The 27,127-nt window shown below is 38.3% G+C and overlaps 1 long non-coding RNA gene across 1 annotated transcript; it reads right to left on the bottom strand.

Annotated features, from left to right (window-relative positions):
- Window positions 1–11,990: 11,990 nt before the first annotated feature.
- LOC123572188 (uncharacterized) lies at window positions 11,991–26,813 on the bottom strand. The gene is made up of 6 exons (XR_006696517.3): window positions 26,513–26,813; window positions 26,055–26,127; window positions 25,143–25,263; window positions 23,623–23,744; window positions 22,270–22,481; window positions 11,991–12,065 (listed from the first exon to the last, which is right to left on the bottom strand). It is a non-coding gene; the product is annotated as an uncharacterized lncRNA (long non-coding RNA).
- Between the last annotated feature and the right edge of the window lie 314 nt (window positions 26,814–27,127).

The following is a 27,127-nucleotide window of genomic DNA, read 5'->3' as shown; positions in this document are numbered from 1 at the left end:
TAATTCATTAAAAAGTGGGCAAATGACGTGAATAGACAATTCTCAAAAGAAGATGTACAAATGGTCAGCAACTACATAAAAATATGCTCAATATCACTATTCATCAGGAAAATGCAAAAGAAAACAACAATGAGATATCACCGCACTGCAGCCAGAATGGCCATTATTAAAAATCACAAGCAATAGATGTTGATGTGGATGTGGTAAAAAGGGAACACTTACACAGTGGTGGTGAGAATGCAAATTAGTACAACCTCTAGGGAAAACAGTATGGAGGTTTTTCAAAGAACTAAAAGTAGATCCTACTCTTCAATTCAGCATTCCCACTTCTGGGTATCTACTCAAAGGAAAAGAAATCATTATATCCAAAAGACACCTGCATGCATATGTTTATTGTGGGACAATTCACAATATGCAAAGATGTGGAATCAACCTGTGTCCATCAGCCGATGAGAGGAATATATATATATATATATGCGTATATCACAGAATATTAGCCACTAAAAAAAATGAAATAATGTCTTTTGCAGCAACCTGATGGAGCTGGAGGCCACTCTTCTAAGTGAAGTAACTCAGGAATAGAACAGCAAATACCGCATGTTCTCACAAGTGGGAGCTATGCTACGCATATGTGAAAGCAGACAGTGGTATAATGACATTGGAGACTCAGAAGGGAGAAAAGCATAAGGGAGTGAGAGACAAAAGCTACCTATTGGGCTACTGAAGGGGTGGCCTGCCCCTCCACACCTGTGGGTGTTTCTCGTTAGGTGGCACGAGAGACTTGAGAAAAGAAATGAGACACAGAGACAAAGTATAGAGAAAGAAAAAGTGGGCCCAGGGGACCGGTGCTCAGCTTACAGAGGACCCACACCGGCACCGGTCTCTGAGTTCCCTTAGTATTTATTGATAATTATCTTTACCATCTTCAAGATAAGGGAGTGGCAGGACAATAGGATCATCGAAGGGAGAAAATTAGCAGTAAGACATATGGACAAAGATCTCTGTGACATGAATAAGTTTGAAGGAAAATGCTGTGCCTTGAGATGCATATGCAAACATCTCCATAAACCTTTTAGCAGCATTGCTCCAGCAAGTCCCACCTTATTCCTAATTGGGGTTTTCTCCTTGCTCAGTAAACAAGGCATACAATCGGGTCTTACACCGAGATGTTCCATTGCCCAGGGATGGGCCGGATTTTTAACCAGCAAGCTGCCTTCAGGCACTTGTTTAACAAAGACACATCCTGCACAGCCTAAAATCCATTAAACCTTGAGTCACCACAGCACATGTCTCTTGCAAGGACAAGGTTGGGGATAGGGTCACAGATTAACAGCATCTCAAATACAGAACAAAATGGAGTCTCTTATGTCTACTTCTTTCTTTTTTTTTTTTTTTTTTTTTTGAGACGGAGTCTCGCTCTGTCACCCAGGCTGGAGTGCAGTGGCCGGATCTCAGCTCACTGCAAGCTCCGCCTCCCGGGTTTACGCCATTCTCCTTTCTCAGCCTCCCGAGTAGCTGGGACTACAGGCGCCCGCCACCTTGCCCGGCTAGTTTTGTGTATTTTTTAGTAGAGGCGGGGTTTCACCGTGTTAGCCAGGATGGTCTCGATCTCCTGACCTCGTGATCCGCCCGTCTCGGCCTCCCAAAGTGCTGGGATTACAGGCTTGAGCCACCGCGCCCGGCCTACTTCTTTCTATATAGACACAGTTAACAGGCTGATCTCTCTTTTCCCCACAGCTACAATGTAAACTACTTGGGTGATGGGTACACTAAAATCCCAGACTTCACCACTATACAATTCATCCATGTAACCAAAAACCACCTGTACTCCTAAAGGTTACTGAAATAAAAAACTTAGAGAGTAAAAAGAAGAATAAAACTGTATAACGTTTTTAAAAAGTATTCTGGGTTGAGACACATGGCCATTTCATGCTCTGTTGGTTGAACTGTAAAATAATATATTCTTGAGGGCAATTTAGAAATATTAATCAAAGGCCTTTTGTAAAAAAGTTCTGATATTTTAACCAAAATATTCTGTATTAAAGACTTTTTTCAAAATATATAATTAGAAATGTAGAAAATGACTTAGATAAAAGATGTTCTGGGCTGTATATCATGGCTCACGCCTGTAATACCAATGTTTTGATAGGCCAAAGCAGGAGGATTGTTTGAAGCCATGACTTGGAGATCATCCCAGACAAGATAGTGAGACCTTGTCTCAATGAAAAACTTAAAAAGTTAGTAGGGCATGGGGGCATGTGCCTGTAGTGCCAGCTACTTAGGAGGTTGAGGCCGGAGAATCCCTTGAGCCCAAAAGTTCAAAGTTCAAAGTTGCAGTGAGCTATGATCACGCTACTGCACTCCAGCCTCAGTGACAGAGCAAAACCCTGTGTCTAAAAATAACAATAATAAAAGATGTTCCTCACAGCATTAAGTCTAATACAAACTAATTTAAAACCCCAAATTCAATTTGTTAAATATTGAGGTTCCTATATGGTAGACTTCCATATAGCCATTAAAATCATGATTTAAAATATGCAATTATTATAAGAATTCACAGTTAAAAATTTGTTACATTATTTCCAAGAATTTCATATTTCACAAGTCCAAGACATTTTCTTCCCTATTAAGCCCGGAAAGTCTGCAATTGCAAAAATTCTGGATGGAAATAAATACAGAGTAGACATCACAAAAGAGAAGATTCATAAATTTGAGACATCGGAGAACTATGAGAAAACTTTAAGCAGTAACATACAGGTCCCCAAAGAGAGAGGGAGAGAGACAGACAAAACATAAAGAGCAAATGGCCAGAAACTTTCTAAACTTAATGAAAACTATAATCCCACAAATCCAGGAAGGATCTGGCTGGGAAAGAGGAAATGAAATTATACTATTCTAATTTTCTTATGCCATATATGAGATGGTATAATACTGCCTGAAGGTGGACTGTGATAAGATAAAATCATATAGTACAAATTATAATGAAATCACAAAGATAGTAAAAACAGACTTATAGCTAATAAGCAAAAAGAGAGAGATAAAACAATCATAAAAATTACATGACAGGCCAGGTGCAGTGGCTCACGCTTGTAATCCCAGCACTTTCAGAGGCCGAAGAGGGCAGATCACCTGAGGTCAGGAGTTCAAGACCAGCCTGGCCAATGTGGCAAAAACCTGCCTGTAATAAAAAGACAAAAAATTAGCCAGGTGTGATGACAGGTGCCTGTAGTCCCAGCTACTTGGAAGGCTGAGGCAGGAGAATCGCTTGAACCCAGGAGGCGGAGGTTACAGTGAGCAGAGATTGTGCTATTGCACTGCAGCCTGGGTGGCAGAGTGAGACTCCATCTCAAAAAAAAAATTACATTGCTAATTGAAAAGAAAGCAGAAAAAGAAGAAAAGAAACAAAGAACAGCTGGGACTAATGGAAACCAAATAGCATGATAACCAATAAACTTAATTATACCAGTAATCACATTATAAATGAAACCAGCCTAATAACCTAAATTAAAAGGCAGATTGTCAAACCGTATAAAAAAGCAAGATCCTACTCCCTGATACCTATAAGAAATACTTTAAATGTAGGCCAGGCGTGATGGCTCACGCCTGTAATCCAAGCTCTTTGGGAGGCTGAGGCGGGCCGGATCACGAGGTCAGGAGATTGAGACCATCCTGGCTAACACGTGAAACGCTGTCTCTACTGAAAATACAAAAAATTAGCTGGGCATGGTGGCAGGTGCCTGTAGTCCCAGCTACTTGGGAGGCTGAGGCAGGAGAATGGCGTGAATTCAGGAGGCAGAGCTTGCAGTGGGCTGAGATCCCGCCACTGCACTCTAGCCTGGGTGACAAAGCAAGACTCCGTCTCAGAAAACAAAGAAAACAACAACAACAACAAAAAACCAGAAATACTTTAAATGTAAAGATGTAAATTAGTTAAAAGAATGGAAAAATATATACCATGCTAACAGTTAACAAATAAAGCCTAGCAGAAATGGTTATATTAATACCAAAGTAGATTTCAGAGCAAAAATATTACTAGTTATCAACAAAATTATTTCATAATGATAAATGGTTCAATTAATCAAGAACACATAATCCTAAATGTTTATGTACCTAGTAACATAACAGTTTCAAAATACATGAGGCAAAAACTGATAGAAGAAATTGACAAATTCACAGGTGTAGTCTGAGATTTCAATATCACTTACTCAGTATGTGACAGAATAAGGAGGCAGAAAATCAGTAAGACTAGAGTAGACTTGAAGAACACTATGCTTCTCAAGGGCCTATGGAACACTTAGCAAAACAGATCATATTCTAGGCCACACAATAAATCTTCATAAAAGAATTAAGTCAAAAGGATTTAAGTTAATACAAAGTGTGGTGCCCGACCACAGAGCATCAAATTAGAAATCAGTAACCAAATATCTCATCAAAATTCTCATAAATTTGGAAACAAAGTAACTCACATCTAAATAACGCTAGGCCAAAGAGCTGATGCAAAGAAATATTAGTAACTATTTTGAACTGAAATAAAATAAAAATACAACATGTCAGAATTTATGGGCTGTAGCTACAACAGTAGTTAAATAAAAAGTTTCAGTACTGAATGTCTATATTGGAAGACTCTCAAATCAATGACCTTCTATCTTAAGAAAGTAAAAAAGAAGAAACTAAGAAGAAAAGAGCAAATTAAACCCAAAGGAAGCAAAGGAAATGATATAATAAACATCTGCTATGGTGTGAACATGTGTCCTCTCAAAACTCATATGCTGAAACTTTATCACAGAGGTGATATTACTAGAAACTGAGGCTTTGTGGGGCCAATTAGCTCATGGAATCTAAGCCCTCATGAATGGGATTAGTGCCCTTACATAAGAGACACCAGAGAGCTCATTCACCTACTCTGCCACGTGAAGCACACAGGGGAAAACACGGAACCTAAAAACCAGGAATTGGTCCCTCAGTAGACATCAAATCTTTCAGCACCTTGATCTTGGACTTTTCAGCCTCCAGGTGTGAGAAGTTAGCTTCTGTTGTTTATAAGCTACACAGTCTATGGTATTTTGTGACAGCAGACCAAACAAACCATGACCTCAAAGATGAAACCAATAAAACAGAAAAGCAATAGGAAAATCAATAAAGTCAAACACTCTGAGTGATTATCTGAAAGTGATAAACCTCCATCTAGCCAGGCTAATCACAAAAGAGAGAAGATACAAATTACTAACTTCAGAAATAAGTAATGTGACATTTTTCTGGATTCACAGATACTAAAAGAATAGCAAGAAAATAGTGTGAGCTTACGTAACTAAACATGACAATTTAAATGGACACAGCCCTTGAAATACAAAATTAACCAAAGCTCAATCAGGAAATTGATAATCCAATCACCTTATATCTACAGAAGAAAAAAGTTGTAGGTAAAACCTTCCCACAAGGAAAACTCCCAGCCCTAGCTATGCTGGTGAATGTTACCAAACATTTTAGGAAGATGTAACATAATTTTACACAACCTCTCCCCTGCAAAATAAAGAGGAGAAATACAACACAACTCATTCTATCAAGGTAGCATGACCCTGAACCAAATAATGATATTACAAAAAAGAAAACTCCATCATGAATGTTGACATAAAAATTTAACCAATTTCTGAGGCAACTAAGATATGCTGCAATAGGCAAATGAACAACCTCTGGTACAGTCATATAATAAACTAGTATTCGATGTTAAAAAGAAATGAGCTATCAAGTCATAAGAAGATATGAAGGAACCATAAATGCATACTACCAAGTGGAAGGTGCCAATCTGAAGCGTACATACTGTATGATTCCAACTATATGACACTCTAGAAAAGGCAAAACTATGACTATAGTAAAAAGATCAGTGGTTGCCTGGGGTACGGGAGGGCAGAAAAGGACAGATAGGAAACAAAAGGAATTTCAAAGCAGTGAAAATATTTTGTAAAATACTATGATGATGAATACAGGTTTTTGTCCAAACCCATGGAATGTACAACACCAAGAATGAACACTAATATAAACTATGAACTTTCGGTGATTATGACATGTCATTTTTGATTCATCAGTAGTATCAAGTGTACCACTATGGTGAGGCACACTGATAACGAGGGAGGCTATACATGTCTGGGGGCAGAGAGTCATGGTCAATCTCTGTACCTGACTCTCGATTTTGCTGTGAACTTAAAACTATACTAAAAATACTTTTAAATATTTCTAGTTGTATTTAATTTACATATATATAAATTTTATATATACGTATAACTCAATTTATATGTATATATAAATCATATATATAATTATTGTTGTAAATAGAAATAGGATCTTGCTTTGTTGCCCAGGCTGGTCTCAAACACCTGCTTCAAGCAATCCTCCTGCTTTGACCTCTGAAAGTGCTGGGACTACAGGCGTGAGCCACTGTATCTGGCTCCAATGACATTTTAAAAGGAGATTACATCATAAATGGGGTTTCTCCTAAAATGCAAGGTTTAACATTAAAATATCAGAGAAGAACTACATGATAATTTGAGTAGATAAAGGCATTTGATAAAATTTAACATTAATTCTTGATTTAAAAAAAACCTCGGCCGGGCGCGGTGGCTCACGCCTGTAATCCCAGCACTGTGGGAAGCCAAGGGAGGTGGATCACAAGGTCAGGAGATCAAGACCATCTTGGCTAACACGGTGAAACCCAGACTCTACTAAAAATACAAAAAAAAATTAGCTGGGCGTGGTGGTGGGCACCTGTAGTCCCAGCTACTCGGGAGGCTGAGGCAGGAGAATGGCATGAACCCGGGAGGCAGAGCTTGCAGTGAGTCAAAATCTCACCACTGCACTCCAGCCTGGGCGACAGAGTGAGACTCCGTCTAAAAAACAAACAAACAAACAAAAACCCCTCAGCAACCTAAGAATACAAATGAACTTCATCAGCATGATATAAAGCATCTACGATTAATATACAAGTAATGTGTCATGATGAAAAATGTGTCACGATGAAAAACTGAATGCTTTCCCCATATCAGGAGCAACACAGGAATGTCTGCTTTCACAACTTTAGTAAATAAACCTTGTGCTGAAGATTTCAGCTAGTGAAGTCAGACAAGAAAAAGAAAAGGCATCCAGGTAGGAAGGAAGAAGTAAAACTGTCTTTATTCACAACCATGATCACATAATAGGGGTGGGTAAACACCAACCGGTGGGCCAGCTTCTTGTTTTTGTAAATAAAGTTTTATTGGAAGACAGCTGTGTTCATTAATGTATGTATCCTCCCTGGCTGCTCTCATACTACAATGGCAAGTTGATTAGCTGCAACAGAGACTATTTTGTGACAAGTCTAAAAAAGATTTCCTGTCTTTAGTAAGACAATAGTTTGAGAATGAAAAGTTTGGATAACCTTTGATGTACACAGAAAATCTGATCAAATCTACCAAAAAAGCCACTAGAACTAATAAGTGAGTTTAGCAAGATTGGAGGATACAAAAATCAACATACAAAAGCCAATTATATTCCTATATACTAGCAATAAGCAACAACTGGAATTTTAGAAATATCATGTACAACTTCACCAAAAAAATTGAGATACAGATGAATCTGAAAAAATATGGAAAAACCAAGGGGGGGATGCAGTGGCTCACACATGTAATCCCAGCACTTTGGGTGGCTGAGGCAGGTGGATCACTTGAGGTCAGAAGTTCAAGACCAGCCTGGCTGACATGGTGAAAACCCCATCTCCACTAAAAATACAAAAATTGGTCAGGCATGGTGGCTCATGCCTGTGATACCAGCTACTTGGATAGCTGGGGCCAGAGAATCATCTGAACCTGGGAGGTGGAGGCTGCATTGAGCCACGATCACACCACTGCACCCCAGCCTGGGTAACAAAGTGAGTCTCTGTCTCAAAAAAAAAAAAAAAAGAAGAAAAAATATATATATATGTATGTATGTATATATGTAAACACATACAAAAAACCTACAAAATATTGCTAAGAAAATTAAATTTGACCTATATACATGGAGAGAAACTACTTTACAGGAGTGGAAAGACACATTATTGTTAAAGTGTCAATCCTTCCCCAATTAATCTACAGATTGAACACAATCTTGGTGTAATTCCCAACACAGCAGGCTTTTTTTTTTTTTTGACATGGAGTCTTGCTCCGTCGCCCAGGCTGGAGTGCAGTGGCGCGGTCTCGGCTCACTGCAAGCTCCGCCTCCCAGGTTCATGCCATTCTCCTACCTCAGCCTCCCCAGTAACCGGGACTACAGGCACCCGCCACCACACCCGGCTAATTTTTTGTATTTTTGGTAGAGACGGGGTTTCACTGTGTTAGCCAGGATGGTCTCGATCTCCTGACCTCGTGATCCACCCGCCTCGGTCTCCCAAAGTGCTGGGATTACAGGCGAGAGCCACCGCGCCTGGCCCACAGCAGGCTTTTAAAAACATTAACCATCTAATTCTAAAATTCATGTGGAAAATTCAAAAGATCCAGAATTGTCAAAGCAAACCTTAAAAAAGAAGAAAACTGAAGGGCTGATTTCAAGATTTAGTATAGATTTACAGAAATCAAAACAGCGTGATACTGTTGTAGGTGGAGTATCTCTCAAAGCGCTTGGGACCCAAGTGTTTTGAGTTTTTGAGTATTTGCATATATATAATGAGATGTCTTGGGGATGGAACCCAAGTCTAAACACAAAATACATACATGTTACACACACCTTATATACAGAGCTTGAAGGCAATTTTATGGAGTACTTTTAGTAAATTTGCAAATGACAGTTTGTGTATATGAGGTCTAGTGTGAAATTTTCCACTTGTGACATCATGTAGGTACCCACAAAGTTTTGGATTTTGGAGCATTTCTGATTTTGGGTTTTTGGATTAGGAATGCTAGACCTACATAAAGAAAGCCAGTTACAGAAAGACCCCATATTAAGATGGTTCTACTTACAATTTTTCAACTGTATGATGGGTTTATTTGGGTACTAAGTAGATTTTCAACTTAAGATCAGTTTATCAGGGTAACTCAAGGAGAATCTGTAGAACGATGGAACACAGCAAACAGTCCAGAAATAGACCCACACACACACATAGTCAACTTATTTTTCACAAAGGCACAATGGCAATGTAGGACAATGAAAGGACAACTTTTTCAACATATGCTGCTGGAACAAGTAGATATCCACATCCGTAAAACGAACTTGCATCCACACTTCACTCCATATGTAAAAATGAATGCAATGTGGATCATTTTAAAACTATAAAAATCCTACAGGCCGCTTCTACAAGACCCCTTCTCAAAAAAAAATTCTGCAAGACCCCTTCTCAAAATAAATAAATAAATAAATAAATAAATAAATAATAAATATTATACAAGAAAGCAGAGGAGAAAATTTTTGAGATCTTGTGCTGGGCAAAGATATTTTAGATACGAGACAAAAACCAAAATCCATAAATAAACAGGTAAACCGGACTTCACCAAAATTAAAATCTTCTGTGTTTAAAATATGCTATTAAAAAAACAAAAAAGTCAACCCAAAGACTGGGGAAAAATCCCTGCAAAAGGCATGGTTAATAAAGGAATAATATCCAGAATCTATAAAGAACTCTTTGTTTTTAGACGGAGTCTCGCTCTGTCACCCAGGCTGGAGTGCAATGGCATGATCTCGGCTCACTGCAACCTCCATCTCCTGGGTTCAAGCGATTCTTCTGCCGCAGTCTCTCAAGCAGCTGGGATTACAGGCGCCCATCATCATGCCCAGCTAATTTTTGTATTTATGTAGACGGGGTTTCACCATGTTGGCCAGGCTAGTCTTGAACTCCTGACCTCAGATGATCCTTCTGCCTCAGCCTCCTAAAGTGCTGGGATTACAGGCGTGAGCCACCAGGCCCGGTCAAAAAACTCTTAAAACTCAACAAATAACATAAACTATCTAACTTTTAAATGTTTGTAAGCTACCAAGATTAGAAAAGACAGTTCACTAAAGAAGATGTAATACAGGTGGCAAATAAACAAATAAGCACACAGGACAATGCTCAACTTTGTTAGTCCTTAGGGTAATGCATGTCAACACCATAATGACACGCACAGTACATACCCATCAAGATGGCTAAAAATAAAAACTAAAAAACAGCAATACTAAGAGCTTGTGATGATATAGAACAATGAGACCTGTCTTACTGCTAATGGGAATGGAAAATAGTACAAATATTTTGGAAAACATTTGGCAGTTTCTTTTTTCTTTTTTCTTTTTTTTTGAGACAGACTCTCACTGTTATTGCCATGCTGGAGCGCAGTGGTGCAATCTTGGCTCACTGCAAACTCTACCTCCCAGGTTCAAGTGATTCTCCTGCCTCAGCCTCCCGAGTGGCTGGGACTACAGGTGCACGCCACCACATCCAGCTAATTTTTGTATTTTTAGTAGAGACCGGTTTTCACCATGTTGGCCTGGATGGTCTCGATCTCTTGACCTCGTGATCCACTCACCTCAGCCTCCCAAAGTGCTGGGATTACAGGCGTGAGCCACTCTGCCCGGCCAGCAGTTTCTTTTTCTTTTCTTTTCTTTTTTTTTTTTTTTTTTTTTTTGAGATGGAGTCTCACACTGTTGCCCTGGCTGGTGTGCAGTGGTGCAATCTCAGCTCTCTGCAACCTCCACCTCCCAGGTTCAAGCCATTCTCCTGCCTTAGCCTCCCGAGTAGCTAGGATTACAGGTGCCCGCCACCACGCCCGGCTAATTTTTTGTATTTTTAATAGAGACTAAGTTTCACTATGTTGGCCAGGCTTTTCTCGAGCTCCTGACCTTGTGATCTGCCTGTCTCGGCCTCCCAAAGTGCTGGGATTACAGGCATAAGCCACTGCCCCCACCAGCCGACAGTTTCTTAATAAGGGAACACAAAGGGACAGGAAGAGATTCTATGGATGATGGATATGTTACCTCTCTTGATTATGGTGATGGTTTCACATACGCATACATATGACAAGACTTACCAAATTGTACATTTTCTATACATGCAGTCTATCACATATCAGTTATACCTCACAAAAGGTATTGACTGCAGGAATAAACATCTAAGACAGTGACTAGGACACAGGAAAAAAAGGTTGGAATGATTGGAATGATGCAAGATAAAGCTAGAGAATTCAGATCTTTAACCTTATAGCAACGGCAAGTGGTAAGCTGAGTTACAAGCAAGGGAGCGATATGATCAGATCTGAATTTTTAAAAATACATAACTGTAGTTTCCTAGTAGACCATGGTCTCAGGAAGTGGGGTAGCAGGAAAAACAGTTCTAACATTATTGCAGTATTCCGGGTGGGAGAGAATGGTTACCTGATCTGGGAAGAAGGCATAGCAGAGGCCGGGCGCGGTGGCTCAAGCCTGTAATCCCAGCACTTTGGGAGGCTGAGACGGGCGAATCACGAGGTCAGGAGATCGAGACCATCCTGGCTAACACGGTGAAACCCCGTCTCTACTAAAAAATACAAAAAAAACTAGCCGGGCGAGGTGGTGGGCGCCTGTAGTCCCAGCTACTCGGAAGGCTGAGGCAGGAGAATGGCGTAAACCCGGGAGGCGGAGCTTGCAGTGAGCTGAGATCCGGCCACTGCACTCCAGCCTGGGCGACAGAGCAAGACTGTCTCAAAAAAAAAAAAAAAAAAAAAGAAGGCATAGCAGAGAAGCAGAGTTAGTAAGAGGGCTTAGGACTGCCCTTCACACTGAGAAAAGTACAGTGGAGTTATCATAGTTCCTTGGTGTACAATATACATTATTTCTCAGTCTATTTTAACAATGAGCATATTTCTGAGATGACCAACACTGTCACACATCAGTGCTCTGTGGTGCAATGCTAAGCAATCTGTGCACACATTGCTGTAGGATACACGAAAAGGCCTTATATTTATGCAATGGTCCTCCCGTTACAATACATTCCAAGTGCTCATGAGCAACATAAAAGTCTCATAATTAGAGTAAAGCAACTCACAATCCTCGGAGGATGTTTCAGATAGCCAAATTAAGTCGTCGAGGTCATTCACAGAATATATTTGGCTTTTAACCTGTAAGATAAATAATTCTACTTCAAAAGGTCCTCAAAATATTTACAGCATGTATTAGATGTACAGAAGTGGTGTTTATTCATCTTTTATATGAGCAAAACCACAGGAACTTCTTAAAACAGGTTTTTAAAAAAGGTACTGTTATCAATGGCTACTGTTTCTTAATCACCTTTTTCTAAGTAAATGTCTTTATAACAAAAGATTCTGTTTTTTCACATTACCTTTTATAATGTAGGGTTTTTTTTTTAACAATAATGCTTCAGATAATTTACTTTTTACAATACCTTGTTCTTTTTATCAGATGTTGTCATTGGAGGCCTAAAAAATTTCCTTTCAGACAAACAGTAAATACATAAAATACAAATAATATCTAAAATTATATACAATCTCTGTATATAATTTAGTTATATACAATCTCTGCATTTATAGGTTATTTCTTCTATTCACTCAGTGTTCAGCTCTTTTTTTTTTTTTACAGGCAATGTAAAACATAATAATTTCACATATAAACATACAAAATAATTTCACATATAAACAAAGAGTAACACTAAGGGAGAAAGAAAATATAGTAATAATAATATCATTACAAACAACTGAATTTAGATCAAGCTTTCTGACATCAAGGCAAAAGGAAAAACATGTTAATTGCATTATGTGATAGAAAGAAATATACCCTTAAATATATCTCATTATTGCCCTTTTCAATAAAAACTGACACTAAAATTTATTTGGAAAATGTTATTTATGTTCTCATATGAGGGTAACCCTTTCTTAATGATGGCATTAGCTTTTTCAGGACTTCCTATGCAGGCACTATGCATTGTTCTAAGCACTGTGCATGTGTCCAGTTCATTTTAATCATCATAACAATTCTGTGAAGTAGGTAACATATTAGGGATTCTATAAAGAGAGAAACTAGGCACAGAAAGGCCATACAACTTTCCCCATTCCGTGCAGCTGGTCAATAGTATACACAGAATTCAAACCCAAGAATTCTGCCTCCAAAATATGTGTTTCGCAATATGCTGTGAAGGTAGTATTTATTTTCAAGTGTTTTTAAGAGATATGATAGCAGATGAATCCACATTATCATTTTATTTCTGGCTGTAATTATAACTAATAATTTCTGAATCTTGCATTTTTGAAATAAAAATAGTTTTTGCAGAGACAAGTTTGAAAACCTACTTTCAAAAAACTAAAAAATTAGTTTTTAAAAGAAATCCACCAACAGGCATTCATTCATTCATCTATTCAACTGTTTATTCATGGATTCAACAAATACTCACTGAGCGCACAATGCATGCTGATGACACTGTTGGCCCAGGGAAACATGGTTTTGACACTTTAGAACTTTATAATTCTGAAGTAATAATCTGTGAGAAATTGTCCATGGTTTGCTTTTCTAAAGTACATGAACAAAATTGTTTCCTTCTCCCCCAAATCTAAACAACTATAAAGTTGATACACCTGACATTTTAGAGTAAGTACCTTAGCAAATCATGGTTATTCATGATGCTACCGTCAAAGGTAGTGCAATATGTACAATTATGAAGAAATATTTTAATTCTATTCAGTGTGGCCTAAGTGTGTGCATGTTTATTATTAAATTATTTTTAAAAATCTGTGTATGATAGTTTAATTTTAAGTAATCATCTGCATGTTCAGTCACACTAATATGTTACATTTCTGAACAAGTTCTGAAGGAAAAAACTCTAAACATAAAACTATACATGAATAGAAGTTCTAAGGACAATTAGTTAGCTAAAAATGTTTAAAAGATAATAATTCAAGCCAATGTTTAGACATGCAAACAAAATTACATTTCATAAACATGTTTTTCTCTTATGAATCATTCTCCAAAGCAAACAAACATACTCTATAAACTTCCATTTTAAAATACAAAAAGAGAGAAAACTTCCTAGTATCTCACATTTTTCTTCAGTTATTACTCATTTCTTTATTGCCTTTCCCAGCAAAGTTTTTCTCAAGAGTTAGTCTAAGTTCATCCACTACAGTCAGCATTCTATGGCTACTATTTATTGAAACCGCTCCTAGTCAAAGTCACTAATCTTTATCATAATCAATCTTTCAACAGCATCGACACAGTTGAGTCTCCAGTTTTGGCAGACTACACTATTCTATTTCCAGAAAAAGTAATCATTGTTAACATTCTTTCTCAGAGATTTCTTAGAAAGGACTTATATATTTTACCTTTCTTCATCCTCACCTATTTCACTTAAATTGCTATCATCATTTACTTGTAGCAGACCATTAGCTAGTAAATTGGCCTGCCGTCTCTAACATGGGTGTAATCACAGATTATTTTGAGGTCCATTTTTTATTTTTATGTTTCTTTACTTTCTTCATATGCAAGGCAAAACCACTACTTTTAAAACTCTATAAAAAGCCAATGTTTTTTAATAACTGTAATGACAATTAACAAAAATCCAAATTTTTGTAAAACTATAACTCTTCCCCATCTCAATTTATTAATTTAAAAAACAGGTATGAAGCACAAGCAGCATAAAAGGAAATGTGCATTCGGTGCTTCAAAACCAAGGTAATATACAATTATGATACAATGTGTTATGACAGAGTTGACATATAAAAAGTTATATTTTAGCACTAGGAATGCTTTAGAGAAGAGGCAAAATTTAAGAGGAGCTCCAAGGGAAATCCAGTGAGAGAAAACCATTACAGTTAAAGAATAGAATGTGAGCACAAAGATTAGGCACATGAAGTCTAGGTGTTTCCTAGAAACTTGAAAGGAAAAGTGTAAAATACTTGGAAGCTAAGAATAAGAGATGAACGCCACACTACACTTGAATGCTACACTAAAAAACTGGAGTCCACTGCATGCAAGCAATGGCTGTATTACATGAAAGTCATATTTAGATTTCTGCTATATTTCTGATTCTGTTGTTAAATATAATAATGCTTGTCTTCAAATGGAGTTCTGAAAATGGCATGAGGCACATATAACATGAAAGATGAAATCAGGAAAATGTCTTGAGGGGGAGTGTATTAGTCTGTTTTCACATGGCTATAAAGAAATATCCAAGACTGGGTAATTTATAAAGAAAAGAGGTTTAATTGACTAACAGTTCTGCATGACTGGGGAGGACTCAGGAAACTTACAATCATGGCAGAAGCTGAAGGGGAAGCAGGGACCTTCTTCACAAGGTGGCAGGAGAGAGAGAAGTGAAGGGGGAAGAGCCCCTTATAAAACCATCAAATCTCATGTAAGAACTCACTATCATGAGAACAGAATGGGGGAACCAACCCTACGATCCAATCACCTCCAACCAGGTCGCTCCCTCAACACCTTACAATTTGAGATGAGGTTTGGTGGAGACACAAAGTCAAAGCCTAACCATATCATTCCACCCATGGACCCTCCCAAATCTCAAGTCCCCACATTTCAAAACCAACCATGACTTCCCAAAGTGCTAACTCATTCCAGCATTAACCCAAAAGTCCAAGTCCAAAGTCTCATCTGAGACAAGGCAAGTCCCTTCCATCTATGAGCCTGTAAAATCAAAAACAAGTTAGTTACTTCCAAGATATAATGGGGGTACAGGCATTGAATAAATGCTCCCATTACCAAATGCAAGAAATTGGCCAAAGCAAGGGGGCTATAGGCCTCATGCAAGTCTGAAATACAGCAAAGTAATTAAATGTCAAAGCTTCAAAATCTTCTTTGACTCCATGTCTCTCACCCAGGGCATGCTGATGCAAGGGGTGGGTTCCCATGGCCTTGGGCAGCTCCCTCATGACCTGGTGTCGAGTGTCTGTGGGTTTTCCAGGTGTACACTGCAAGTTGTTGGTGGATCTGTCATTCTGGGGCCCAGAGGACAGTGGCCCTCTTCTCACAGCTCCACTAGACAGTGCCCCAGTGGGGACTCTGTGTGGGAGCTCCAGCCCCACATTTCCCTTCTGCACTGCCCCAGCAGAGGTTCTCCATGAGGGCTCTGCCTTTGCAGCAGACTTCTGTCTAGACATCCAGGCATTTCCATACATCCTCTGAAAGCTAGGTGGAGGTTCACAAACCTCAATTCTTGACTTCTGTGCACCCACAAGCCCAACACCATGTGGAAACTACCAAGGCCTGGGGCTTGCACCCTCTGAAGCAACAGCCTGAGCTGTACCTTGGCCCCTTTGAGCCATAGCTGGAGCTGGAGTGGCTGGGATGCAGACACCAAGTCCCGACACTGCATGCAGCAGTAGGGCCCTGGACCCAGCCCATGAAACCACTTTTTCTTCCTAGGCCTCTGGACCTGTGATGGAACAGGCTGCCATGAAGATCTCTGACATGCCCTGGAGATATTTTCCCCATTGTCTTGGCAATTAACATTTGGCTACTCATTACTTATGTAAATTTCTGAATCCAGCTTGCATTCCTCCCCAGAAAATGGGACTTTCTTTTCTACCCTATGGTCAGGCTGCAAATTTTCCAAATTTATGCTCTGCTACCTTTTTTTTTTTTTTTTTTTGAGAAGGAGTCTCGCTCTGTCGCCCAGGCTGGAGTGCAGTGGCACGATCTCAGCTCACTGCAAACTCCACCTCCCAGGTTCACCCCATTCCCCTGCCTCAGCCTCCTGAGTAGCTGGGACTACAGGCGCCCGCCACCACGCCCGGCTGATTTTTTGTATTTTTAGTAGAGATGGGATTTCATCGTGTTAGCCAGGATGGTCTTGATCTCCTGATCTCGTGATCCGCCCGCCTAGGCCTCCCAATCTGCTGCCCTTTTAAACAAAAGTTCCAATTTCAAACCATCTCTTTGTGAACACATAAAACTGAATACTTTCAGAATCAATGGGTCGCACCTTGAATGCTTTGCTGTTTAGAAACTTTTTCAACCAGATACCCTAAATCTCTCTCAAGTTCAAAGTTCCACACATCTCTAGGGCAGCGGCAAAATGCCGCTAGTCTCTTTACTAAAGCATAGCAAGAATAACCTTTATTCCAGTTTCCAACAAGTTCCTCATCCCCATCTAAGACCACCTCAGCCTGGACTTCATTGTCCGTATCAATATTAGCATTTTGGTCAAAACCATTCAACAAGTCTGTAGGAAATTCCAGACTTTCCTACATCTTCCTGTTTTCTTCTGAGCCCTCCAGACTATTCCAACCTCTGCCCATTACCCAGTTCCAAAGTTGCTTCCATGTTTTCAGGTTATCTTTATAGCAGTACTCCGCTATACCGGAACCAATTCACTGTATTAATCTGTTTTCACACTGCTAGAAGTAAATACTGGAGACTGGGTAATTTATAAAGGAAAGAGGTTTCATTGACTCACAGTTCAGCCTGGCTAGGGAAGCCTCAGAATACTTATAATCATGGCAGAAAGTGAAGGGGAAGGAGGCATCTTCTTCATGAGGTAGGAGGAGAGAGAGAAGTGAAGGGGTATCAGTCCCTCATAAAACCATCAGATCTCATGAGAACTCACTATCATGAGAACACATCAGGGAAACTGCCCCCGTGACACAATCACCTCTCATCAGGTTCCTCCCTCAACACCCAGGGATTAAAATTCAAGATCAGATTTAGGTGGAGACACAAAGGCAAACCATATTGAGAGGAATCCTTAATTTAAAATATCTAAATGTCATGATAGATAGATAGATAGATAGATAGATAGATAGATAGAGAGAGAGAGAGATAGATAGATAGATGCAGTACAAAACAGCAATTTTTTTATTAGTTATGATTTTGTTTGAAAATAAAATGTTCTGGTAATTTTTCTTTACTTTCAGCCTAATATTTAGTCCTAATATAAAAAGCTGGATTTGCCAGCAGAAAATTGTAATTGTAAGCACACATAAGACTATCACTATTATTGCAGGGAACAGAAAGTGAACAAAAAAAAGAAAGAAAACAGACAGAATACTACTACCATATACATACAAAAATCGACAAAGAAACTAAAGTCTTCCACTGAAGATTATGTTAGTACTGGAGCAGAAGCCTCTAAGAATACCAAAAAAAGAAACAAAACTTACAATTATTTTTAAAAAATAATTTATGTAGAGAACTACTCTGGTTGAGACTAAGTATAAAATAAATCTTCCTGAGAGATCTCTAAAGATGAATTAAACAATTCATCTTGACTAAAACTTTAAAATTAAGTCTACAGTTCTGGAATATGAAACTGTTTTCATTTTGAATATAGCTGATGAAAGGCAACTTTTTTTTTTTTTTTTAGATGGAGTTTCACTCTTGTTGCCTGGGCTGGAGTGCAATGGCACAATCTCAGCCCGCTGCAACCTCTGCCTCCTGGGTTCAAGCTATTATCCTGCCTCAGCCTCCCAAGTAGCTGGAATTACAGGTATGAGCCACCACACCTGGCTAATTTTGTATTTTTTTAGTAGAGACAGGGTTTCTCCATGTTAGTCAGACTGTCTCGAACTTTCAACCTCAAGTGATCCGCCCGCCTTAGCCTCCCAAAGTGCTGGGATTACAGAAGTGAGCCACTGCACTGGGCCAAAAGGCAACTTTTAGAAACCCATGAGAAATGTGACCAGAAAATTTCTGGTCCAAGTTTCCTGAAACTTAGGAAAGAAGAAACGTAGGAAACTTAGGAAAGAACTGTCCTGTAGTCATAGTAACAAGCAGCCACCCAGAGCTAGTTCTAAATCTAGTCAATCAATCAATCACCACTGGCCTCGCTCACCAACCAGCATCAGTGTGAGCAGTTTGCTTCTGAAAGACACCAATCAGACACAAAATCAATCCACAGGCCAGGAAGTGCTAACCAATCCCCAGCGATCTCACTCAGATAACCATGTTGCTCCAGATGATGCCAACCCACTTGGGTCTGGGAATCAGCCAATCCTTCAAGTCCAGTCCTCTCGAAACCCTATGTAAGTTCAGCAGCTGCTCCATCAGAATAGATAGTGCCTGCCTGACCAGCATAGCTCTTACTACAGGAAGCAAAAAATTCCAACTCTGTCTTTTCATTTCAAATACTGAAGGTTCATAATCCCCTGGAAAAAAATTTTAAGTCTATTAAATTTACCACCCTAATTTTTATTTTTTTAATAAAATACCAGTAAAGTTTCCAATTACTTTGATTCATTTTACTGTAATTACAACTGTCATGATTACCAGTAAAAGAAGAGTTAGTAATCACAACTTTGGACTTTTCTCCCTAACTGAAAACTGATTAACATAAAGAATGTAGCTTATTATAAAGCTAGACCTGTTCAGGTAGACCTGACAAGATTTGCAACTAGATTAGATGTGAGGTGTCAGAGAGAGAAAGAGAGATGAGTCAAGAATGATGCTGAGGTTTTTGGGAGAGCAACTGGAAGAGTTGCCATTCACCCAAGTAGGAAAGACTACAAGAGGAATAGATATGAGGACAGACGTCAGTAGTCCAGTTTTGGACCTGACAGGTGTGTGATACCCAACAGCTAACCAAAGAGAGATGTCAAGAAGGCAGGTTGACAGGAGGTCTGGAATTAAGGAGAAAAATCTGAGCCGGAGACATACATTTGGAAATCACTAGCATATACACAGTAGAAAAAGTCATGAGAAAGAAGATCAAAGACAGAGCCCTGGGAAACGACAATGTGCAAAAACTGAAAGATGAGGAGGAGCAAGCAAAATAGACCATACTGGATGGACGAGAAAGGCAGGTGGAAAAGCCAGATGAGGGCCGAGTAAAGACGCTGTCATGGAGGAGAGTGTCCTCCATTAGGTTGCTGACAGGTTAAATAAAATAAATATTGCTGACAGGTTAAATAAAATAAGGTGTAAGAAAAAAATGCCTAGATTTATTAGAGAGAAGGTTAGTGATAACCTTGAGAAAAACAACTTCGGAGGAGTGTTGGTGTTGAAGACTACTGGTATGAGATCAAAAATGAATGGAAAAAAAATTGAGTCCGTGAGTGTAGACAGTTCTTTCAAGGACATCACGAGTGTGGGTTATCTAATTTTCTTCTTGTTTAGCTGTGGTTTTCAAGTTTTATATAACAATTAAATATTTTATTAAATATTTTTAAGGTTTAAAAAATATATAATAATTTTAAACAATTACATATTTTCAAGGTTTTTAAAACTATACATATATGGCATTTAGAAATGCCAGACTGAAATCCGTTAAATAATAAATTCATAAAATTATAGCACTAAAACAGTTCTAGATTACATAAATTGATTATCATTTTACTCATGCCTATACATAAAAACCAAGGAATACTAAAAGTTTCAAGGGGAGTATTTCTTGCTTGATAAATAGCCAGTTCTAGGAGAGTTGATACTCATCAAATGTACAAAGTAATTGGTCACAGTAAAATACTGAGTTTTATTAACAGGAATAAAAGGGGACAAATCCAGAAAATAATCTTATTTTACCAAAAAAATTTTTTTAAATCATATGAAGTCACTATTGAAAAATATGGTGAGGTGCATACTGAAATATATTCTCTTTTCAAAGGAAGACTATTGGCATGCATGCAGGGTACTTTTACAGAGAGGATTCACTGCATTAGCAGCAATCTTCCTTTCAGCACAAGGGTCAGCAATTTAGCACTTTTGGCCAAATCCAGCCTGCTTCCTGTTTTTATAAGTACAGTTTCTTGGAACACCATCACGCTTATTCACTTTGTAGTCCATAAAGTCAATTAGCTGGCTGTGATGGTGCACACTTGTGGTCCCAGATAGTAGAGAGGCTGAGGTGGGAAGATCCCTGGAGCCCAGAAAGTCGAGGCCACAGTGAGCCATGATCATGCCACTGGACTCCAGCCTGGCCAACAGAGTGAGACCCTGCCTCAAAAAAATAAATATAGTCCAAAGAGCCTAAAATATTTACTAACTGGCTCTTTAAGGAAAAAGCTGGTCAACTCCTGGTTTAGTAGATCAAAAATCTTATGATGTATTTTAACAAGTTTTACCCAATACACTAAAATGTTTCTATGGAATATAGATCCTCATGTGTAATCCCTTGGGAATATTCAGATTCAGGGTCCAATATTTCAGGACTCAGGCACTGAGAACAAAAAAACAAACTTTAATAACTAACAACCCTGTTGTTAACAAGGTTCAGCGTCTATGCAGCATGTAGCTTCCATTTGCAACACAGCAGATATTACGAGAATTCTAACAAAGTTGTCTTCAGATTTGTCATCAAACTAAATGCTTTAAATACATGTAAATTGTGAAATAATCAGTACACTCTAGATCTAACCTCGTTTTTAAAAGATGGTTGCATACTACATTATTTTCTGGGTATGAAAACTGGGCTATTTGCTATTGTTAAGGATTTAGACTTGCCAAATGTTTGATGTAATAATGCTATAATAAATGTCCTTATACATAAGTATATATGTAACATATCTATACAAATATTCTTAACATACATATACTATATATCCTTAATATGTTATATATATGTGTGTGTTTCTGTGTATTAGCCTTGAGTGTTATGTAGTATAGGTAGTAACATGTTTGTGCATGTACACAAGTCATGTTCCTGTAGGGTACTAGAAGTGAAGTTGTTAGGTTAAAGGAATGACACATCTGAAATTCTGATACATGCTACTAAATTAACGTTCAAAATGTATGTACCAACAGTCTATGAAAATGTCTTTTTCAATGAGAACATATCCTTTGAAGCAACATGGATGGAGCTGGAGGCCCTTATTTTAAGGAAACTATCACAGGAACAGAAATTCAAATACTGCATATTCTCACTCATTAGTGGGGGCTAAATAATGAGAACACATGGACACAAAGTGGAGAACAGCAAACACTGGGGCATATTTGAGGGTGGAGGGTGGGAGAGGGAGAGTACCAAAAAACTACCTATCAGGTATTATGCCTATTATCTGGCTGATGAAATCATCTGTACCCCAAATCCCCACGATACAGTTTACGTATCTAACAACACTGCACATGTAACCCTGAAGTCAGATGAGGCATGAAATGACATGGCAAAAGAAAATAAAAGTTCACAAAAAAAGAAAAGAAAATGCCTTTTCTGTCACATTTGCCAATACTGGTTATTATTTTTCAAATAAATTATCAATGATTAGAAAAAGTGATAACTCATTGTTTGCTGATTTGCATTTTTCTGATTACCAGGCAAGACTGAATATCCCAGTAAAAGTATGAAATTTGCTCATCATGAATATTAGCCCAAATTAAGATTAGTTTTATAGCACATAAGTAATCTCCTGTTAAATGTTGCCATAGGCTTACCTTTGATACGTCTCATTCTCTGTCCTAGGAAATGGCTGATTTTCAGGTTTTTCACTCTTTCTTTGTGGAATTAGTCCATCACTACCATTGCCAGCAGCATCAGTCAAGTTTTCTGATAATCCCATGTTGTTACTTCCATGCTTCTTCACTTCTCCTTCAACTTTAAGTGGAAGTTTGATATTAAGGGTGGTTATTACTTTCTAAATTATGGGCTGAAAACGTAAGAAAACAATTCCTTTAGGCATATATAGAGGTGAGAAAGTAAAGCCAAGGCATCATCTTTTATGTTTTAACATCACTGAATGCTTGTATTTTAAAATAACAAGAATGACGACAGACGATACCTCAGAATACAACAGTGATTCTATGTCTCCCTCTTCTGATCTCAATGTGGTGTTGTATCTATAAAATGTTATTCACAGATACATTCATGAAAAGATTTATGTGCATTTCATAATAAATACATATACAAGTCTGTCTCCACTAATGAAAATTTCAATAAAATAAAAGTAATAACAAAAAGACTTTCAGAGGGTTGAAGTATAGTAGTTTCAGAAAGAAGAAGGTGTTAGAATGAAGAAAGACAGGAAAATTATTTAAAAGAAATAAATATGAGCCGGGCGCGGTGGCTCACGCCTGTAATCCCAGCACTTTGGGAGGCCGAGGCGGGCGGATCACAAGGTCAGGAGATCGAGACCACGGTGAAACCCCGTCTCTACTAAAAATACAAAAAATTAGCCGGGCGCGGTTGTGGGCGCCTGTAGTCCCAGCTACTCGGGAGGCTGAGGCAGGAGAATGGCGTGAACCCGGGAGGCGGAGCTTGCAGTGAGCCGAGATCGCGCCACTGCACTCCAGCCTGGGCGACAGAGCGAGACTCCGTCTCAAAAAAAAAAAAAAAAAAAAAAAAAAAAAAAAAAGAAATAAATATGATATTTGGGTCTACCTACTTTAATGGTTTTTATTTTTTTTATTTTTTTATTTTTATTTTTATTTTTATTTTTTTTTGAGACGGAGTCTCGCTCTGTCGCCCAGGCTGGAATGCAGTGGCCGGATCTCAGCTCACTGCAAGCTCCGCCTCCCGGGTTTACGCCATTCTCCTGCCTCAGCCTCCCGAGTAGCTGGGATTACAGGCGCCCGCCACCTCGCCCGGCTAGTTTTTTGTATTTTTTAGTAGAGACGGGGTTTCACCGGGTTAGCCAGGATGGTCTCGATCTCCTGACCTCGTGATCCGCCCGTCTCGGCCTCCCAAAGTGCTGGGATTACAGGCTTGAGCCACCGCGCCCGGCCCCTTTAATGGTTTTTAATAACAGCATTTAAGCACAGGAAAATTCTCAGAGATATTCACTAACTTACCACTTCTATCATCTTTGTGAACAAAATGTATATTTGACGTTACTGGTTTGCTCTTGTGGAACACTTTCAATAACATCAATATCATTTTGTCCTCTTGCTCTTGCTGGTTTAGTTGTTTCCTCCTATGAAAAACAAACCAAAAAGCTTCGGAAAACATTGTATTTATTCACCCACTCACTCACTCAGTCAACCAGTAAGACAACACACATTCACTGTGCCTACTGAATCATAGGCAATATCCTGGGAGAAGCTGAAAACATATACAGAAGACAGACTCTTCCTTAATATTTGAGTAGGGGAAGAGATATATGAAAACAAACAAAATCAAAACAGTGTAATTCACTAGTTCTACAACTGTCTCTACTAAAAATACAAAAAATTAGCTGGGCGCGGTGGTGGGCGCCTATAGTCCCAGCTACTTGGGAGGCTGAGGCAGGAGAATGGCGTGAACCCGGGAGGTGGAGCTTGCAGTGAGCCAAGATTGCGCCACCGCACTCCAGCCCTGGGTGACAGAGCAAAACTCTGGCTGTAAATAAATAAATAAATAAATAAATAAAAGTTGAAGAAAGGATCTAGTATAAAAAAAAGAAGCTATGATTATCCCGGTTGATGATTTAAAAGTTTTTCTATACATCAATCATTGTCAAGCAGGACCCAAAGGAAAATCATCAAGTATGCTAAGGTACATGGGGAAATACGGATATGTAACAGAGACTTTTGTTCATAATATATCCCTAATAATACTCTACAATTAGTTTGCTGTAAATATTTCTCTAAGACCTTAATTTTATACCATAAAACAATACATTCAATTATTTAAACATGGTCATCTACAACTACCTGAAAGATGGACCATTATTACTATAGACAGGGAAAGAGAAAGGGAAAAAGAAATGTTCCATAAACTTTCCACTTGGAGAAATAATTAGTAATCATAATTCTAAAGTGTAATCTATGACTTGAAAAGATATATTTAGTAGAACATGGGTTGGGGTTAAAAAAGTTAAAAACTTTTAAATCTAAAATCCTAACCTAAGCTTATAGTCGGGAGATACTGCAAAATACACTGTAACCCTCTTTCCTATTTGATGGCATATTTCTTTCCTATTTATGACATATATTCCCAATATAACTCATCTGAATTTATATACCCTAAACATTAAAAGGGACTATACATTTAAGCCATACTTTAGAAATGCCATAGATTTCATTAGGTATGTATCTCAGGTTAATTGTAACATTCCATTATATAGAAATCCTTTTGTCTGTTCATGTCTTCACATTCCAAAATACTAAAATGCTTCTTACAGGCAAGACTTTACTCTAGCTACTCCAGGATATAAACAGGTGTGCTTCCTAACCTCCAGTAGCTTATACTAATGCAGGGGCTTTAAAATGATTATTTAAATAACTAAATACAGAGACTTCTTAAATTTGGAGTTTTAAAATGTGATACAAATATTTTGAGTGTAAATCTGTAACAAGTATGATGCAAAAAAATTCTGAAATTAAAGACTTACCCTATGCTTATTGAGTCTCTGCTTCTAGAACTGGTTGTTATTTTGGTCAAAGCGTGTTCTAGTCCATTAGTCCAAATTCTTCAATTTGAGGAGTTTTAAGTATGTTCTTAACCCTAAACGACTTAAAAATACAATGGAATCCCTTTATAATATACATTTTGAGAAAGAAAATTTACATTTCTAAATTTCCACAATTTTTTTTTATATGCGAGAAACAGTGTTGCCATGTTGGCCAGTCTGGTCTTGAATTCCTTGGCTCAAAAAATCCTCCCACCTAAACCTCCCAAGTAGCTGGGATTGCAGGCACGTACCACAATACTCAACTAAATTTTCACAGTTTCTAATATTAGTCTAATTACAGAACCAAGGCTAGAAATAGAGAAAGAGTGCTATCCTAAGAAGTATATGATACCAAAATATTAACTGTCCAAAAAAAAAAAAAAAAGAAACTATATGCTATCTGCTATACACTTTTGGAACTAAATGGAACCAGGGAGAGTCCATGATTACTATAAGAATTTATTTAGGCATAAGTATTATAAAAGTCATGTTAGTATGAATTTAAAAGTCACAGAAAGAATACTTATCCAAACAAACCCTGACAGCATTTCAAATTTCCTGTATTGTGAGAAAGCTTAGCCAAATATAATTTTTCTGTCACAATGTAATCATTTTCCAGCACATTCCTTTTCTCACCCACACACCCTCTTAGTATTTAACAATGTATTATTTACCAAAGTGCAATTTTTACAAATTCAATTATTCATATTTCTTTAAAATACTTTTCTCTGACCAACTTTCCATTACGAACATAAAGCAATGACAGGTTGACCACTGCTAAATTTTAAGAGTAAATTATATAAAAAACTAGATTCATACTGAGAAAATTAATTTCACATGTGAGCACTTTACCTTGATAACACAATCACGGTCTTCCTTATCTGATGTAGGCTGTAAATCATCGGTCGCCTGTTTGCCGGAAAGCCTTTAGAGCAAATATATACAACAAAAATGAGGGTGTTCATTTCTTTAAAAAAGTAATTTACAGGTCCATACCTGCATGTGACCTCCAAAAAAACAGAAAGGGAAACAAATCTGGTGAGAGGCCAGCTATCTCTATATTAATATTGCTTAAGAAAATTAAAATTTGGCCTCTGTTGTAGATTTTAGTTACTTATTTCTAGCTCCACAATTCCCAATCTATGAAATAGTCAATAAAGACCCACGCGTAGTTCCATAACAAATCATGGCAGCCAATACACTGGCATAGTCGGAGAATAATTTGTCTTCACAAATTTTATGTCCTAGAGGCTGAGCTGAAAATCCAATTAATTGTTGACATAATTTTTAATACCTAAACTGGAACAAACCTGATAACTTAAAACAAGGTAGAAAAATAGTGTCTCCTCTCCTTCATTTACCCCTGGTTCAAAGAGTAATCTGCATCACTCAAAAATGGCAGCCTGGGTTCTTCAGCATGGAAATCACTTAAGAAGGCCTCAGTGCAGGCCGGGTATGGTGGCTCATGCCTGTAATCCCAACACTTTAGGAGGCCGAGACTGGTGGATCACGAGGTCAGGGGATCTAAAATTACAAAAAAAAAAAAAGGCCGGGCGTAGTGGCCGGGGACTGTAGTCCCAGCTACTCCAGAGGCTGAGGCAGGAGAATGGCGTGAACCCGGGAGGCGGAGCTTGCAGTGAGCCGAGATCGCGCCACTGCACTCCAGCCTCGGCAACAGAGCGAGACTCCGTCTCAAAAAAAAAAAAAAAAAAAAAAAGACCTCAGTGCTTACCTTTACCCTAAAACACTACAAGGATTCCCTTGAAACATTTGAAATACTTGAAAGTTAAATATATGAAAGTCAGAGGAAAACGTCTATGTTGTTATTAAAAATATTCTTCCCAGAAATATTGAAACACTAAAAATTATAAAATCCTAGTATAGGTCCTGTCCCTGAATAGGTCCGTCCTATTCAGGTTCACATA

This window comes from Macaca fascicularis, chromosome 3 (genome assembly GCF_037993035.2).
Source record: "Macaca fascicularis isolate 582-1 chromosome 3, T2T-MFA8v1.1".
NCBI classification, from domain to species: Eukaryota; Metazoa; Chordata; class Mammalia; order Primates; family Cercopithecidae; genus Macaca; species Macaca fascicularis.
The sequence above is the reverse complement of the archived record's forward strand: the minus strand, read 5'-3'. Positions and strand labels throughout refer to the sequence as shown.